This window comes from Ovis aries, chromosome 1 (assembly GCF_016772045.2).
Source record: "Ovis aries strain OAR_USU_Benz2616 breed Rambouillet chromosome 1, ARS-UI_Ramb_v3.0, whole genome shotgun sequence".
In the NCBI taxonomy this organism is placed as follows: domain Eukaryota; kingdom Metazoa; phylum Chordata; class Mammalia; order Artiodactyla; family Bovidae; genus Ovis; species Ovis aries.
The window spans coordinates 80345655-80365086 of NC_056054.1; the positions used below are offsets into that span (position 1 = coordinate 80345655).

The 19432-nt window shown below is 37.3% G+C and overlaps 1 protein-coding gene and 1 pseudogene across 1 annotated transcript in view; both read right to left on the minus strand.

The window, feature by feature from the left end:
• COL11A1 (collagen type XI alpha 1 chain) overlaps window positions 1–19432 on the minus strand; it is a 225180-nt gene that overhangs the window by 199689 nt on the left and 6059 nt on the right. The window lies entirely within an intron of this gene.
• LOC114110802 (superoxide dismutase [Mn], mitochondrial-like) lies at window positions 16806–17393 on the minus strand (annotated as a pseudogene).

Here is a 19432-nt window from a genome sequence, read left to right on the forward strand (position 1 = left end):
TAGTATCTATTGTTCTATAGAGATGCACTCAGTATTCTTTCATTCAGAAGGAAAAGAGATCACATTTGGTTGAAAGTGAGACCAATATTACTCATGTGAAAAGTTTCAGTTGTTAAAAAAAATAAATTGCTATCAAATTTCAAATACACTGGATTTTATAAGTACACTGTTTGGGGAGGACTTAAAATGAAAATGGGACTGCTTGCAAACCAGTTAATAACATCACCATGATTTATCACACTACACAAAGTAGAGAGTGACCTGCAACACAGTGGTGCTCTTTGAAAATTACAATTTCAATTAACATTTTTAGCATTAACTAGTGTCAGTTATAGAATGTATGAATGGATGACTGAATGAGTGCATGAGAGATGTGCATTTGGTCATTTTCTTAGTTAATTAAGTTTTGGGGATATTAACTTCTATATGCACAATCATGTTGAATGAAGCTTTATATAATTTGTCTTTTATGTTATAAGAAATGTCCTTCCCTTTAATAATAACGACCACCTATTTCATCAAGCTTTTGAATGAAAATAACACATGAACCAGTAGAGAACACATTAACCAGTAGAGTGCACATTGTTCCAAATTTTTAAAAAGAAGAAAAATACAATGAAAATCAGAATATTGAAGGATCAAATATAGCCCTCTTTAATTCAGCCTTGGAATATTTAAAAGAATAACATCCAATAACAATTTTGGCTAAGTTCTGCTATAAATGGGCATTCTTTAAGGCCAGTATAATACCTGACTATTTTTACATTCTTCTTTTCTCTTACCATAAAAATGAGAAAATAATAACTATATTAGCTTCCATGTCCAAAGAACCTAACATGGGACAGTAACTGGATTAAACTCTTCCTAGGTTAATTAACCCTCACAAATTTTGCAGGCCATGTGTTCTTATCCCTACTATGCAGATGAAGGAACTTAGAACCAGAACACAAATTAAGGTGTTTGTGCAAAATCAAACATAGGTTCATTCCACTCGCTGCTATAGCCCATAAACAAGCATACTGTGAAAAGAAACTTAAAACATAAATATATTAAAATCATCTTGAGCCAGTCCATTGATTCCTAAGGTTTATATTAGATTTAAATTAAATGCAGTTCATGCTTCAGGGTATAAATTACTCTGAAGGAAACTGTTTCTAAGAGCACAGCATCTTATCTGCTTATTTTATCTTATCTTCTTGCACTAAAGCCATTAGCAAAAGTACATGCCAATAGGGTAAAGACTTCAGGATTGACATGAACACAGCTATGAAGGCTGCAATTCTTTCCTGAAGAAAAGGGTGCAGCCTCACAGTCACAGTCTCACCTGCACATCAGTAAATAATACATAAAATAGACTACAAATCTCCTTTCCTCCAAACTATCTCTTAACAGGATGACCTTTTCCAACAGCACAGATTTTGTCACATTTGTTAGCTCCTACTTTGAAAGCAATATGATAAAACACCCTCCCTCTACAGGATTCTATCTAAGGGCTCCATTTTTCAAGCTTAAATAGGCTTCTATGTAGAGACATACGATATGAAATAATAATTCACTCTAAAAATAGGGATATATAATAAAGATTATAAATAATTTTTCCTAAAAAGTCATATAAAGTTACAAAAATGTAAAATTCAGTTGAAAGTGAACTTGCTCAGTCGTGTCTGACTCTTTGCGACCCCATGGACTGTAGCCTACCAGGCTTCTCTGTTCATGGGAATTTTCAGGCAAGAGTACTGGAGTGGGTTGCCATTTCCTTCTCCAAAAATTCAGTTAATCAGGTCTTAAAGATGTTTCCTCTGAAGTAAACTAAGTAATAAATTAAGACACTTATTTGCCTCATTTTATACCATAATTATAGCATTTAACAAATTCTCATAACATAGGTTCTATGGACTTATATATATATACACATGCATAGATGGGAGAAAAGAGTCCACATTTTATTAACTGAACTTCAAATGTTTAAAGATTAAAAGCAGTAGTTTATTATAGCTTAACTTGATACATCTAAAAAAATTATGATTTCAATGTTCAAAGAAATTCTTAACTGTCCCTAATATTTTAATTGTTTCTATTTCACCAATTCTCATGGCACAGATCATGATTAGTATTTCGTATGTACCCAATCAGCATGATACTTTGTTCAATAATATTTTTCCTGTTTTTTTTAGTGTACACTTTTTTCTTTATTAAATGAGAAAATAAGATAGCAGACCCAGTGCATTACTACAATAGTCACTTAACCTGTTTCAATGACTTGTATCATCTATCTGCATAGCACAGCTTGAGTGAGCTTCCAAAATTCCCATGCAAGTCACTGTGCTTAAATTGCTTCAGAGAACCCCACCAACTTCCAGGTGGTTTGCACAAACCTTGAATATAAAATCTTAACAATGTGGACACACCCCTTACTCTTCCAGTCTGATGCTACTGCATCTCCACCTTTTATCTCATTCCCCCTTAATGCCTTTCTCACTCAGATTTCTCCCCATACTGAACTCAGACTTCACAGACTATTCACTACATTTTTTCTCCAGTCTTTGAGCTTTTCTAAATCCTATTCTAAGGAAAAATTAGTATATAACTGATGTGCAGCTTCTTCCCAAAGGCATTCTCTAGTTGAGTTAGATGTACCTCTATCGTAGTACTTTCTACACTTGGTTTTAATTATTTGCCTACACTTATATATCTGGAGGAAGCACAAGCTGGAATCAAGATTGCTGGGAGAAATATCAATAACCTCAGGTATGCAGATGACACCACCCTTATGGCAGAAAGTGAAGAGGAGCTAAAGAGCCTCTTGATGAAAGTAAAAGAGGAGAGTGAAAAAGTTGGCTTAAAGCTCAACATTCAGTAAGCTAAGATCATGGCATCCAGTCCCATCACTTCATGGCAAATAGATGGGGAAACAGTGGAAACAGTGTCAGACTTTATTTTTAGGGGTTCCAAAATCACTTCAGATGGTGATTGCAGCCATGAAATTAAAAGACGCTTACTCCTTGTAAGGAAAGTTATGACCAACCTAGACAGCATATTCATAAGCAGAGACATTGCCAACAAAGGTCCATCTAGTCAAGGCTATGGTTTTTCCAGTGGTCATGTATGATGTGAGAGTTGGACTATAAAGAAAGCTGAGTGACGAAGAATTGATGCTTTTGAACTGTGGTGTTGGAAAAGACTCTTGAGAGTCCCTTGGACTGTAAGGACATCCAGCTAGTCCATCCTAAAGGAGATCAGTCCTGGGTGTTCATTGGAAGGACTGATGTTGAAGCTAAAACTTCAATACTTTGGCCACCTGATGAGAAGAGCTGACTCATTGGAAAAGACCCTGATGCTGGGAATGATTGAGTGCAGGAGGAGAAGGGGACGACAGAGGAGGAGAAGGGGACGACAGAGAATGAGATGGTTGGATGGCATCACCAACTCAATGGACAGGGTTTGGGTGGACTCTGGGAATTGGGGATGGACAGAGAGGCCTGGCGTGCTACGGTTCATGGAGTTGCAACAAGTCACACATGACTGAGTGACTGAACTGAACTGATTTGCCTACTGGGTTTCCCAGGTGGCACTAGTGGTAAAAAAAAAATCTGCCTGCCAATGCAGGAGATCTAAGAGACCCAAGTTTGATCCCTGGATTGGGAAGATTCCCCTGGAAAAGGAAATTGCAACCTACTCCAGTATTCTTGCCTGGAGAATCCCATGGACAGAGGAGCCTGGTAGACTACAGTCCACAGGATCTGACATGACTGAGCAACAGAGGACACACACACTTGCCTGTTACTTACTTGCCTGCCCTTTTCCAAAACTAGAAGAGAACAAGTATACATACATACACACACACAAACACCCATATACTATATAAAATATTATATAATATAAAACACACTAAGGTGAAACATATAGAAGCAACTTCCTCTGAAGCCCAAAGGGCTTCCTTGTCTTGAAACAAAAATTTGTGAGGGCCTAGTATGTCTTACCTCTTGTGTTCTGTTGATCTCTTTAACACCTCCACTCGCCCATTAGACTATCTCAGGTCTTTATTCCTTCCTCCTTGGTGCCTCCAGTGTCTGCTCAGATTACAGTTCTAAGGTCATACAAATGCTTTGACTGTTTAGTCTCTAATCCCTCCTTTTTTTTTTTCACATACTCCCTTGAGCAGTAAGTAGTCCATAGCAGCACTGCAGTGTTGGAGCACCGGGCTGGTTTGAATCCCACCTCCAGCACTTAGCATCTGTTTTATTTGGACATATTACTTTGCTGCTTTGTACCTCAGGTTCAACATCTGTCAAATTAGAATAATACAAATATCTACCTGAAACAGTTTTTGTGAGAACTGACTTGATAGTTGAAATAATACTAGGAAAAGTATGCTTCTGTATTAAGACCTCCTTGTTGCCTATTTTTCTCTGGTATGTGAAGAATGCTTTTAGATGGTTGAAAATAAAAGAAGCTTAAAATTTTATGACACATAGAGCTTTGTAGCTGATAGACACTGGGTGGTCCTCAAAAGCTAAAATATCTGCCACGTGATCCTTTTAAGCTGAGTCTTAAATAGATTCATCAATGAAGAGGAAGCAATAGAAATATCAAATATGACAGCACAGATACAAGACAGCACAGAGTTCAAAAAAATGGAACTCTTCTTGTCCTGACAAGACATCAACACTGAATAAATTTAGGTGTTCAAAGTCTCCTGGGGGGGTATCTTGGCTTCTGAGGACTTTTTGAGAAAAATCACATCACCACCATGAAAATGCACAGCCACAAACTCCAAGTGAGACATCTACACTAATTCCTACCTGCTTCCTCAACCCCACATTTTATGCTCTGGCTGAAATAAACGTCTCTCAAGTTTCTAAAATTTGCTATACTCTGTTTGTTGAAGATTCTTTTTTCAATCTTTCATTAATTGACTAAGTATAGTTAAGCTTTGGTTTTTTTTTTTTTTCTTTTTCAACCCTATCTGTAGAATTTCCTGGAGAGTTTTTAAAACATATAGATGTATGGGTCCAACTCCAGAACCAACATCTAGAATGATGGAGTGGGGAGTGGGGAGGGTGCCCAGGCATTTATATGTTTTAAAGTTTCCCAAATGAATCTAATGTGTAGCTGGGCAGTGAACTTAGACCTAATCAATTTTTTGGTATCAACCTAAACATGATTTTCTTCAGGAAATCATTTCTTATCTACCCTTAGGCTGGGTTATATGACCCTTTCATAGGATCCCAAGTTCCCTTGGATAGCTCCACACTCTTTTGTTCTTTCGCATAAATATTTATTTTCACTCTAGGCTGTGTGCACTCAGTCACAGCATATGTCTAAATTATGGCTTTGATTTCCTTAATTAGGTGGTCTTGATTGCCACCTAATTTCTCTCTTTTTGCTAAAGTTGTAATTTGTTGGTTAATATCTGACTCCCAGTAGATCATAAATCCCCTGACAGCAAACATCATCACTATGGGTGTTCACTGTAATATTCATAAATAACATAGTACCTGATGCATGGTAAGTAAAAAATAGAAATATGGTTAAGAAATGAATGAGTAAATGAGCAGTCACATTCTGCCCCAGAGTTGAAGTTTCTTTCTCATCAGTCTCAGAAGAAACAAGAAGAGGGTTGAAAATGGCCTTTACTATCAGCATCTTGAAGAGCTTGACAAATCTCGCTGTTTCCATTTGATTAAGGTATGTCAAGAACACAGGTGTGAAGTAATCTTACTAAAGAATACTAGATGCTTTCCCCACCCTACAGAGTCACTTATTCTCACCTTGTACCTCACATCACAGGCCAGAAATGAAGCATATCCTTATAGAGGAAACAAAAATAAAATAAGAGATAGAAAGTGATATCAGCCATCTACCACCCAATCATGAAATGCTTTGATGCTCTATTAAAAAAAATTAAACAACAGAAGAGCTATTTTGTTTATGTGGTAGTAGGAGGCAGGACTGGCAAAGATAAAAATAAGAGAGAAGTGACTATTCACTATAATTTAACTATTACCAACATCCTGTTGATGTTTTCAAAATCATAAAAGCCCTTATAAAGAATCTAAAATGTAAGATACAACAAGTGAATGGACAACAGTTAATAACAATTCCTGCAGTTGGGATAGCCCAACTTCCAACCCAAGTTTGATATTTATTATTTGTGTAACTTTGGATAAGCTGCTTACCCTTCTTAGACTTAGTTTCTTCAACTTAACCAAATTCTGATAATTAAATGAGAAATGGAATTTTAAACTCCTGGAGAATAGTGTCCAAGTACTCGATAAAAAGCATACCTAAAAACACTATTTTGTCAAAAATTCAACCTTTCTGAACATCCAATAGTCCCATCAAGTGCCACCAGTGTATCTGCAGGTCTATAACTCACTTGATTCTTCTTATTCATTTCCTCTGACTACCTTGGGAAATCTCTTAACAGTTGAGTATAATACTGAACACTTTTTATCTCTAAAACTGTTTTTTTAGCTTTTTAGTGTTTTTTTTTTTTAAATCTCTAAAGATCCATTGGATATCATCCATGAACAGTATGCAATGCTTAGTAATCTCTCCAGCATATTCCTTTGTTATTCTAGGGACATACAACCCCAGGAGGCTTAAGCTGTCAAGTTCATTGTCCCATTACCACCCTGCAACACAACTTAACATTAAAGCACTGATATCATTGAAATTGTTTCCTTTTCAATAATTTTGTCATTGTATCACATAGACATTAATATAACTCTAGATTTAACCCTAATGTGTTATTAAAAGATTTTTAAAAACTAGTATTTTAGTGTCTGACCTCTGATGCTATTACTTCATTTATTTCAAACCCACACATGCCACATACCTATCCTGTATTATAAACTAACATGAAGTATTAGAAAACAAATCATAGCAACCTAGATTCTTCTATATTTAAAAAGGTATGAAAGTTTATCTTTAAATGCCTATATGGCACAAGTAGGCGTTCCAGGTGGCACTAGTGGTAAAGAACTCACCTGCCAATGCAGGAGAAAAAGAGATAAGGGTTCAATCCCTGCATCAGGAAGATTCCCTGGAGGAGGGAATGGCAACCCAATCCATTATTCTTGCCTGGAGAATCCCATGGACAGAGGAACCTGGTGGGCTACAGTCCATGGAGCCAGGATTGTGGGGGGAGTGTCACAGAGTCGGAGATGACTGAAGTGACATAGCATGGCAAAAATAAAGTGAATATAAATCATATACATGCTTCAGGTCTCTACACTATTCTTTTTGGCTTAAACTACCAGACTTTTTGTCTATATTATGAAATCGAATCATTGTGTTCTGAAAAAATTTAAAAAGTGCAAATGGGAGAAACAGAAGGCTTGAATACATTAGTAAATTGTAAGTATATAAGATTATAGTTGTGTAGTTTACATTAAGTATTCCTGGGTATGGGAAACATACCTAGGTTTGTATATTTGTATTATAGAAACATGAGTTCTATAATAAACTTAAATGTTTTGCCATTTAAGCCTATGATTACAGAATATATTTCCCTACGGGAAAAAAAAAAAAAGAATGAATGAAATACAAACATCTCAAGACTCAAGTTTTGTAGAACCAGTGTCTTATGCTTCTCAGAAAAAACAAGCATTTGATATTCAAAGAAAGAATAGCATCAAATCGAGGATGATGTAGACAAAGACAATATAAAATAGGAGCCTAGAGTTTTAGGAATTTTATAATTAATTTAATTTTTTCAAATCAAACACCTAACAAACTTATTGGTACCCCCATTTCAGAAGATAAGAACTCAATGATCAAATGTAAATGTACTTTCTTACATTTCGTGAAAATACTAGTTTGCTTTTTTTTTTTTTTTAAATCAGCTACAGAGTAAAATTCAAAACTGGAAAGGTCAGAGAAAAATATATATAATAAAGTATTCTGAGTAGAACTAATGGAAAAATATGACTCCCATCAAAATTGATTGCATTCATGTCCCGCTGGTCATGATTTATTCTAATTCTGTCTTATTTAGTGGTTAAGAGAAATCCATAAAATACAGAATCCCAGATGTAATGTTGATTAGGAACAATAAATGGGCTTCCTAGTAGTAAAGAACCCATTTGCCAATGCAAGAGACATAAGGGATGCCATTTTGATCCCTGGATTGGAAGATCCCCTGGAGGAGAGCATAGCATCCCACTCCAGTATTCTTGCCTGAAGAATCCCAGGGACAGAGGAGCCTGGTGGTCCACAGGGTCACATAGAGTTGGACACGACTGAAGCAACTTAGCACACACAGGCACAAGAATTAAATTTGACTTGAATAGCAACATATATTTACATTTTCTTGATAATTCCTACTCTGTAATTACTTTCTAGATCTTCAGTGGGAAACATCTCTCTGCTACTTTCTAGGTAACTACAAGTCCTGCATCATTGCTCTGTTAAACCAGTAAAACAAAGCACAAACCCCCATTACAATTACTACACAACTACAACTCTCAGGACAACTAGATCAACGTGCACAGTATCTAGCCAATAAGTAAAATGTTCTACTAAGTGGAATTTGATTGCTATATTGACTATATCTAAACAGGTAAAATGAAATGAAAAACATGGGAATTATTTGGATAAATATGGCCTAGAAGCTGTCCAAATAATATTTGTACTGCAAAGTTATCTACTTCTACATTTTATATAAAGCCTTAAAATAAAATCTCAACCCTTAATTTAAATGTCATTACTTTTTTGTAAATGACAAATATTTGAGGAGAACTAAGGAGAAAAATCCCCTTCATGGATCACTGCCTTAACATGGCAAAAGGGCTTGCAAAACTCAATAAGCCATGCTGTGTATGGCCACCCAAGATGGACAAGTCATAACACAGAGTTCTGACAAAACATGATCCACTGGAAGATGGAATAAAAACCACCCCATACTTGCCATAGGAACCTCATAAACTGTATAAAAGGACAAAAAGTTATGACACTGAAAGATGAGTCCCCCAGGTTGGAAGGAGTCCAATATGCTACTAGGGAAAAGTGGAGGAGAATTACTACTAGCCCCAGGAAAAATGAAGCAACTGGGCCAAAGCAGAAGTGACACTCAGTTGTGGATGTTTCTAGTGGTGAAAGTAAAATCCAATGCTGCAAAGAACAGTATCGCATAGAAACCTGGAATGTTAGGTCCATGAATCAAGGTAAACTGGACATGGTCAAGCAGGAGGTGGTAAGAATAAACATCGACATCTTAGCAATCAGTGAACTAAAACAGAGAATGGGCAAATTTAATTCAGATGACCATTAAATATCTACTACTGTGGGCAAGAATTCCATAGAAGAAAGGGAGTAGCTCTCATAATCAACAAAGAGTCCAAAATATGGTACTTGGGTGCAACCTCAAAAATGACAGATGATCCTAGTTTGCTTCCAAGGAAAATTATTCAACATCACAGTAATCCAGGCCTATGACTCTACCATCAATGCTGAAGAAGCTGAAGTTGATCAGTTCTGTGAAGAACTAGACCTCCTAGAACTAACACACCCAAAAAATGATGTTCTATTCATCACTGGGGATTAGAATGCGAAAGTATGAAATCAAGATATACCTGGAGTAACAGGCAAGTTTGGCCTTGGGAAAACAAAATGAAGCAGGGCAAAGGATAACTGAATTCTGCCAAGAGAATCCATTGGTGATAGCGGGTATCCTTTTTTGACAACACAAGAGAAGACTTTATACACGAACATCGCCAAACAGTCAATACCAAAATCAAATTGATTACATTCTATGTAGCCAAAAAAGGAGAAGCTGTATACAGTCAGTAAAATCAAGACCTAGAACTGACTGTGGCTCAGATCATCGGCATCTCATAGAAAAATTCAGGCTTAAACTAAAGAAAGTAAGGAAAACCACTAGGCCAGCTAGGTACAACTTAAATCAAATCCCCTGTGAATATGCAGTGGAAGTAATGAATATAATCAAGGGATTAGATCTAGTTAACAGTGTGCCTGAAGAACTATGGATGGAAGTCTGTAATATTGTACTGGAGGCAGTGAACAAAACCATTGCAAAGAAAAAGAAAAGAAGGCAAAGTGGTTTTCTGAGGAGGCTTCACAAGTGGCTGAAGAAAGAAGAGAAGTAAAAAGCAACAGAGAAAGGGAAAGATACATCCAACTAAATGCTGAGCTCCAAAGAAAAGCACAAAGAGACAAGAAGGACCTCTTCAATGAACAGTGAATAAAACTAGAAGAAAACAACAGAAGGGGAAAGACTAAAGATCACTTCAGGAAAATTGGAAATATCAAGTGAACATTTTGCCCAAGGAACAATAAAGAACAAAAATGGTAGAGACCTAGGAGACATTGAAGAGATCAAGAGGAGATGGAAAGAATACACTGAACTGTACAAAAAAGATCTCAATGAACCGTGTTACTACAATGGTGTAGTCACCCAGAGCCAGACATTCTGGGGTGCAAAGTCAAGTTGGTCTTAGGAAGCACTGCTGTTAATAAAGCTAGTAGATGAAATGGAATTCCAATAGAGCTATTCAAAATCCTAAAGGATGATACCATCAAAGTGTTGCATTCAATATGTCAGCAAATTTGGAAGATCCAGTAGTGGCCACAGAACTGGAAAAGGTCAGTCCTCGTCCCATTTCCCGAGAAGGGTAGTACTAAAGAATGCACTAACCATCAGACAATTGCACTTATCTCCCATGCTAGTAAGGTCATGCTTAAAATCTTGCACGGTAGGCTTCAGAATTATGCAAACCAAGAATTTCCAGTGTCCAAGCTGGGTTTAGAAAAGGAAGAGGAACCAGAGATCAAATTGTGAGCATTTGCTGAATCACACAGAAAGAAAGGGAATTCCAGAAAAAAACATTTGCCTCTGTTTCACCGACTACTCTAAAACCCTTGACTGTGTGGATCATTAAAAAAAAAAAAAAAAAAAACAACTGTGGAAAGCTGTTAAAGAGACGGGAATACCAGACCCTCTTATCTTCCCCCTGAGAAACCTGTATGTGGGTCAAGAAGCAATGGTTAGAACCCTATATGGAACAACTGATTGGTTCAAGATTGAGAATGGAGTACAACAGGGTTGTGTGCTGTTACGCTGTTTGTCATGAGACATGCCAGGCTGGATGAATTACAAGCCAGAATCAAGATAGACCGAACAAACATCAACAGACTCAGATATGCAGATGATATCACTCTAATGGCAGAAAGCGAAGAGGAAATAAAGAGCCTCTTAATGAGGGTGAAGGAGGAAAGTGAAAAAGCCGACTTAAAACTAAATATTAAAAAAAAAACTATGATCATGGCATCTGACCCCATGACTTCATGGCAAATAGAAGGGGAAAAGGTGGAAGCAGTGACAGATTTCCTCTTCTTGGGCTTTAATATCACTGCAGATGGTGACTGCAGCCATGAACTCTGAAGACAATTGCTTCTAGACCGGAAACCTATGACAAACTATACAGTGTATTGAAAAGCAGAGACACTATTCTGCCGACAAAGCTCTGTATCGTGAAGATTATAGTCTTCCCAGTGTCACATACAGTTTTGACAGCTGGATCATAAAGAAGACAGAACACCAAAGAATTAATGCCTTTGAAATGTAGTGCTGGGCAAGACTTCTGAAAGTTCTTTTCAGACAGCAAGAAGATCAAACTTGTGAATTTTAAGGGAAATCAACCCTGAATACTCAATGGAAGAACTGATGCTGAAGCCGAAGCTCCAGTATTTTGGTCATCTGATGCAAACAGCCAACTCACTGGAAAAGTTCCTGGTGCTGGGAAAGATTGAGGGCAAAAGAGGAGGGCATCAGAGGATGAGATGGCTGGATGGCATCACTGATACAATGGACATGAACTTGGGCAAACTTCGGGAGATGGTGAGGGACAGGGAGGCCTGGTATGCTGCAGTCCATGGGATCTCAAAGAGTCAGGCACAACTGGGCAACTGAACAACAATAAAGGAGAAAAATAAATCAGTGAATGAATATAAGAAAGGTTACGGTGATATGGATTTTAGTACATGTAAGACAGGAAAAGCCTCAATAAGATAAGGTTTGAGTAAATTCGGAAAAGGCATAAGCTCTTCCTCTACCTTAATATTTTTATGCAGTGGCATTGTAAACAAAGGGACTAGTAAGTGCAAAGAACATGAAGTAGGAGCTGACGAAAGACGTAAGATACTGAAGGAAATGCAAGGAGATAAATATGCCTCCAGCCAAGGAAATACAGGGATATAAGAGATGAGGTCAGAGAAGTTACAATGAGGGAATGTTGAAGGCAGCTTGTATAGTTCATGTGGGATATTCAAGGAGTTTAGATTTAATTGCAAATGAAATGGAAAACCGCTGAAAGTTAAAGAGAGAGAAAGAACATCAGCTAACTAATTTTTCAGAAGACTGTGACTGCTATGTTAACAGACTCTAGGGGCACTGGAGTAGAATTAGACTGCAGAGAAGGAGCAATTGCAATCTTCTAGATGTAAAATTTTGTTGATACTGTTTTCTTGGGCTGAGAGATAAAGTACTTTGTGATATTATGGACATATTCTGAAGATAGCAGACCAGAGTGGAGTATAAGAGAAAAGGAGTCAAAGATGACACCAACGTTTTTAATTCAAACATCATGATTGATTGTATTGCCATTAACTGAGACAGGGAAGACTGTGATGAATGGACTTTAGGACTGGAGTTCTGCAATTCAGTTTTAGGCATGCTAATTTTGAGATGACTTAGTAAATGCCACTGGAAACAGCTGGATAGGCAGTTCAATGAGTTCAGGAATCTGAAGTTTAAGGGAAATTCAGGGGCAAGGTCTAGAGTAGTAACAATAAAACTTTGGGAGTTGACAGACTATCAATGTTATTTTAAACTATAACTAAATCAATGATATATTTTTTAAACTCTATTTGATATAACTTTCCATGAAAGAAATCATTATAAGTTAAAAATGCTTATAATAAGTTACTTATTCCCAACAAAATAAAACAGAGGTTTTGGTCCAACATATTAATCTTCAGAAACAAAAATCACTATTTACACTTTATGTTCTAAAACATGCTATAATTTGGTTAGTAACAAGAACAACCATTTTGTAAGGTTTAAAAATATTACACTACTTTGTCTCATAACAGACTTTATAAATGCGTACATGGTTGTTTATCATACTCCTTTATAAAATAGGAAGATTATTTATTCATTCATTTTTCAACTTCATCATGACTATAACTCCATATCAACTGTGACTCAACTGTACTAATTATCATTGAGAATGTCAGGTCACTTTACAGTGGATTAAATAACCCAGAAAAAAGCTGCACTGCTCTACTTCCCTGGTTATTTGTCAGAGAATCCAATGGTTGCAATCAATTGGAACCACCTAGTCATGTACACGGAGAAGGCAATGGCACCCCACTCCAGTACTCTTGCCTGGAAAATCCCATGGACAGAGGAGCCTGGTAGGCTGCAGTCCATGGGGTCGCTCAGAGTCGGACATGACTGAGTGATTTTACTTTCACTTTTCACTTTCATGCATTGGAGAAGGAAATGGCAACCCACTCCAGTACTCTTGCCTGGAGAATCCCAGAGACACTGGAGCCTGGTGGGCTGCCGTCTATGGGGTCGCACAGAGGCGGACACGACTGAAGCGACTTAGCAGCAGCAGCAGCAGTCATGTACAGATATGAGAGTATGCGCTGACCATGTCAACTTGGCAGCCTCTCTATATCTTTAAATTAGTCATATCACTCCATTCTATGCAGGAAAGTCCACCTTTATGGTCTTGTGTTACATGGTTGCTGCCCACACCCTCCACTCTAGCACTCTGCTGGTAACACACATACTCCATGAGAATGGAGCCTGAATTACCATCTTTGTAGTCCTGACACCTAACACAGTGACTGCACAAAGAAGGGGATTATTTAATTTTCTCAATTATTAAACAACTTTAATCCTGAACTTTCTCATATCATAAAAAGCATTATATACTGAAAATTCAAAGCAGAAATAAAGTCACAACTTTGAGAATGGTAACAGAAGAAGAAACACCAGTTGAAAGTGTAATATTTGAAAAGTATGGCATTTTAAATTTTGTTGTTGTTCAGTCTCTAGTTATGTCTGACTCTTTGCAATCCCATGGACTGCAGCATGCTAGACTTCCCTGTCATTCAGACTTCCCTGTCATTCACTATCTCCCAGAGTTTGCTCAAACTCGGGTCCACTGAGTCGGTGATGCCGTCCAACCATCTCATTCTCTGTTGTCCCCTTCTCCTCCTGTCTTCAATCTTTCCCAGCATCAAGGTCTTTTCCAATGAGTTGGCTCTTCACATAAGGTGGCCAAAGTATTGGAATTTCAGCTTCAGCATCAGTCCTTCCAATGAATATTCACGATTAAGTTCCTTTAGGATGGACTGGTTGGATCTCCTTGCAGTCCAAGGGACACTCAAGAGTCTTCTCCAATACTACAGTTCAAAAGCATCAATTCTTCAGTGTTCATCCTTTCTTATGGTCCAACTCTCACATCCGTATGTCACTACTGGAAAAACCATAGCTTTGACTATAGGGAGCTTTGTGGGCAAAGTGATGTCTCTTCTTTTTAATATGCTGTCCAGATTCGTCAGCGTCATTTAATTTCATGGCTGCTGTCACCATCTGCAGTGATTTTGGAGCCCAAGAAAATAAAGTCTGATTTATAAGTGGTCAAATCTATTGAAAGTGAAAATCACTCAGTCATGTCCAACTCTTTGTGACACCATGGACTGTAACTTGCAGGCTCCTCTGTCCAGTGGAATTCTCCAGGCAAGAATAATGGAGTGGATTGCCATTCCCTTTTCCAGGGGATCTTCCCAAGACCCAAGGATAGAACTTGGGTCTCCTGCATTGCAAGCAGATACTAGCTGAGCCACCAAGGAAGCCCAAAGCTATTAAAATATACTCATTATAAAACTAAAATTATATTTTCATTATAATAATTTGACTTTAAATTGAAAAGAGAAATATTTATTTGCATTTAGTTTGTTACATGCTATGAAGAGGATTTTCTTTAAAAAGCATTATCAATATCATGATCAGTTGATCTATTTATATTATTTTATGCAGAACCACTTCTGTTTGAAAATAAGAAATGTATCAGAAGATTTGCACATTGCAAATCTTGACTTCCAGTACACTGTTATACAAACTAGGCACACCCTCATTTTTATATACATTTATTTCCTATTTCAGAAGGTTCATGAATCCTTGCTTGTGCATCAAAATTATATGTAGAGTTTTATAAAGCAGTTATGCTTGGATTCTGTACAAAATCCACTCAATCAATATCCACAGAGATGGGACTGGAAATGATTGTGATATCAAGCCATAATTGAGTACTCCTGTCCTCTTGACTTTAATAAAAATGTCTTAATTATGATCTCATTAATTCACTCAATGAATGGTTACTGGCCACCTATTATAGTCCAGGTATAGTGCTAGTTGCCATTCTATGATAAGGTTTCTGTGCTTTAGGATGCTACACAATGTCAATTATCCTAGTCCTCATGGTTAAGAAGAGGTATTCCTAGAGGAGATAATAACTAAATTCTGTGTAAAAAAATAATGGTAAGCAGATTAGGAGAGTATTCAAAGACCATAGTTTGCTTGGAGGCAAAACAGAGACAGCCATTTCAAGAAATCATAACAGTATCAGCAAAAATCTCTTTAGTATATTCCACAGACACTGACAACAGCTGATTTACATAATTTATATCCTATCTCAGGTTATCAATTAGGTTATTGAAAAGCAATTCATCTGAGCTGCAACCAACATCTTTACCTTATTCAACAAAAATTTTCCAAATGTTTACTGTGTGATAGGTTCCAATCTACATGCTTAGGGCACACTAAATAAAGCAGATAAAGATACCCATCCTGATGATTTTAGTGGAACTAAAATATACAACAGATAGGAATAGAATATTAAAAATATATTTTTATCCAAAACAATCCTACCGCTGTAGACTATTAATCCTACTAAGCACTTGAAATTTTAAGTACTCCTTAAGATGGTACTTCATAATAACATAATTGTATATGCAACATGCAGTTTGCTTTCTAACTTGAAGAGCTAGCTTACTAAAATAATCATAATGCAATAAATATAGATAGGCTACTTTTCCTAATAGTCATTAAGCAAAATCAGATAACCCTTAATATCATACAAAACTGAAAAAGGTTTGAAAAATTATATATGACAGGATTTTCTCAATTATTACTTTTACAAATTGAAATCAAACTTGAATGAAACTTTCCTGTTTACCAATAGGCAAGTGAAATGATGATTTATGTTGCTGTCAAAGCAAAAATATGACTTCATATGGCATTTTATCAGTCATTTTACTATGTTAAAGCAAACTCCAGTTTTAGAGATAGTATGGTCTACTGAAAGCTTCAAATATATAAAAATATCTTTGGAGAGAATGTGCAAAACTATTTTCCAAATGAGGAAAGCTGGAAAAAAGTAGCAATTCATTCACCTTCACAGAGTGAGTAAAGAAAAAGAGGGAGGGGGACTCTAATCACTGTTAACAACATGATATGAGGAGGTCACTTTACACCACTCCAAGTTAACTAGATTTTAACCTTGTTCCAGTCTGATGAGCAAAACAAGAAGATAATTAGTAATCTAAATGGTGACTATATCATATCCTGTATGCATTCTGGCACCTTGGCGGACACTAGGGAAAGAAATAAAACTAAATCACAGTCTTTACCCTCCAGCAACTCCTAGAGGAAGAACTATAAATGAAGAACTTTTAAAATAATTATACTGTCTTTTTTTTTTTTTTTTGCAGACCACGTATCTTTCAGTTACATTCTCGCAGCTGATTACATTCAAACAGCTTTTAGATAATCACATCTGACACTTTATACTGAAGGTAATAAGCTTCCTCCCATACATCAATCCCCCAAAGTGGAATAGAACTGTTGTTCCTTGTAATAGATCCTGATTAGAACAGGCAGCAATTTGTAAGTGTCCCTGTTCCTTAATGAAACCAGGCCAACCCCAAGCTGAACCTTGAACACCAACAGACAAAGCTGTCAATTTCCCCTCAGTCAAAGGAATACAGTAACACATGCTAGCTTCCATCTACTCCCCTTTGGTTCTCTGCCATCAATAAGGCATAGATTTGTCTCTAAAATGGGAAGAGTGACAATTCCTTCACCACTGAAATTTAGTGCAAGCTGAAGAGTCACCTGAATTATGACATCATCTTTCACCAAAATCTCTTTATATTTTCCCTTGGTAGCATTTAAGTTATTTGCACGATTTACATGATATTTACAATGGTTACAGCTGCATGATTTGTGCATTATTGCTAGGCCCCAAGGCACCATAACCATAAGCAAAGTCAGGGAGGCTGTACAAAAGCATTAAGAATATATAATAGGACTTTCCTGGTGGTGCAGTAGATAAGATTCGGCCTACCAGTGTAGCTGACAAAGATTTATTTGATCCCTGGTCCAGGAAAGATTCCATATGCCACAGAGCAACTAAGCTTGTATGCCACTACTACTGAGCCTGTGCTCTAGACCCTGTGAGTCACAACTACTGAGCCTTCATGCTGCAACTACTGAAGCCCACATGCCTAGAGCCTGTGTTCTGTAACAAGAGAAGCCACTGCAGTGAGAAGCCAGGGCACAGAAACGAAGAGTAGCCCCCACTCACTTCAAGGAGAAAAAGCCTGTGTACAGCAATGAAGAGCCAGGGCAACCAAAAAAGAAATTTAAAAAATTATTTTAAAAAACAATTTATATATAAAAAGAATACACAATAAAGTAAACATGGGCAAATGGTCAAAAGCAAGAGCTCTGGAGCAAGACTGTCGGGTTCAAATCCTGGGTCTATCACACAGTAGCTGTATGGTCTTAAGTAAGACAATTAACGTATCTGTTTTTCAGTTTCTTTATGGGTAAAATAGAGATGGTAGTATTAGCTTACCTCTAAGACAACTGTCAGAACAAATGAGATTCTATACAAAAATGTTTATAAGGAGACATATGCATTCAGTGTTAGAGCTTGTTACTATATCTGTCTGGATATGCAGCTTGAGTAAAATCTTTAGAGCTTGTTACTATATCTGTCTGGATATGCAGCTTGAGTAAAATCTTGAAGTATGAGAAAGTATCTGCTAGATGGATGAGAAGGAAAAATATATTCCAGGCAAAAAAGAATAATGCATTCCAGGACAGGGGAAAAGACAGTCAAGAGGTTGAACATGCCTAGTGTGCTGGGTGCATGGTGTTGGAGTGGGAAACCTGAGTCTGAGACATACAGAAGGGCACCCTACATCATGCTAGGCCATCTGTACAATATGTTTGTCTTCAAAACCAGTGAAGTATTTCGAAGGTTCATCAGCATTCAAAGAGTGACAGCAAGTAGAAGGCTGTACTTCACAGTTAATCTGAAAAGAGAGTTAAGAGCAAATACCACAGGGAGCGCTAGTGGTCAAGAATCTGCTTGCCAGTGCAGGAGACATGAGACCTGCGTTCAATGCCTGAGTCAGGAAGATCCCTGGAGGAGGGTACAGCAAAAACCACCCTAATATTCTTGCCTGGAGAATCCCATGGACAAAGGAGTATGGTGGGCTACAGTCCTTAGGGTCGCAAAGAGTCAGACACAGCTGAAGTGACTTAGCATGTACCACTAATACATATGACTCTCCGCAGTGTACCTAAGAACACAAAGTAGGAAAATGTGCTAGAGCTTCTTGTTAGTTCTGTCAGGAATTGCAACTACTGCTATTTCGTAGTAGTGATCCTTTCGGGAAATTGTTTGTTAAAGTCTGAGTGAGAAAGGAAAGCCAACTGCCTCCTACAGTCTAAGGTTTGCTCCTATAAGCCCGGATGTGAGTTTACCAGTCAGACAGAGGAAGGACGCTTCCACTGACATCCTATACACTCAAGTTCTATGAATAGGGACCTTCATTGGCCTGTACAGTACAGGGCCATTCAAGAGCAATTAAATTTGGTTAAAATAAGAAAGAAATGCTTTTTAAGGAGAAAAAAAGAAAAAGAAGGTTTGAGGGATTGCAAAAGTTGATTGTGCTGAAGCACTTTTACACAGGTTTGTTTTAGTTCTCAATTGTCAAGTCGTATTTAAACTGGTCTCTTACTCTGAAATAGGATAACCTTTCTTTTCTCTGAGTTCTTTCTACTAAATTAATAGCACTGTCTCTAATTCCATGCGCAGCAAGCAAAGAGTTTATTTACCAGATAACAGTAGGTCTGGTGATCAGCCAATGTCTAAAGAACCACTAGCCAAGTCAGTAGTAGGCCAAAGACTGCAACTGATAAATAGATACTGCTCACTAAATCACTTTAAAATTGTTTCATCTTCTCTACCCAAGTGTATTATTCACGTTGAGTTCTGACACAACTGAAAGCAAAAAAATAATAATAATAATAATAAAT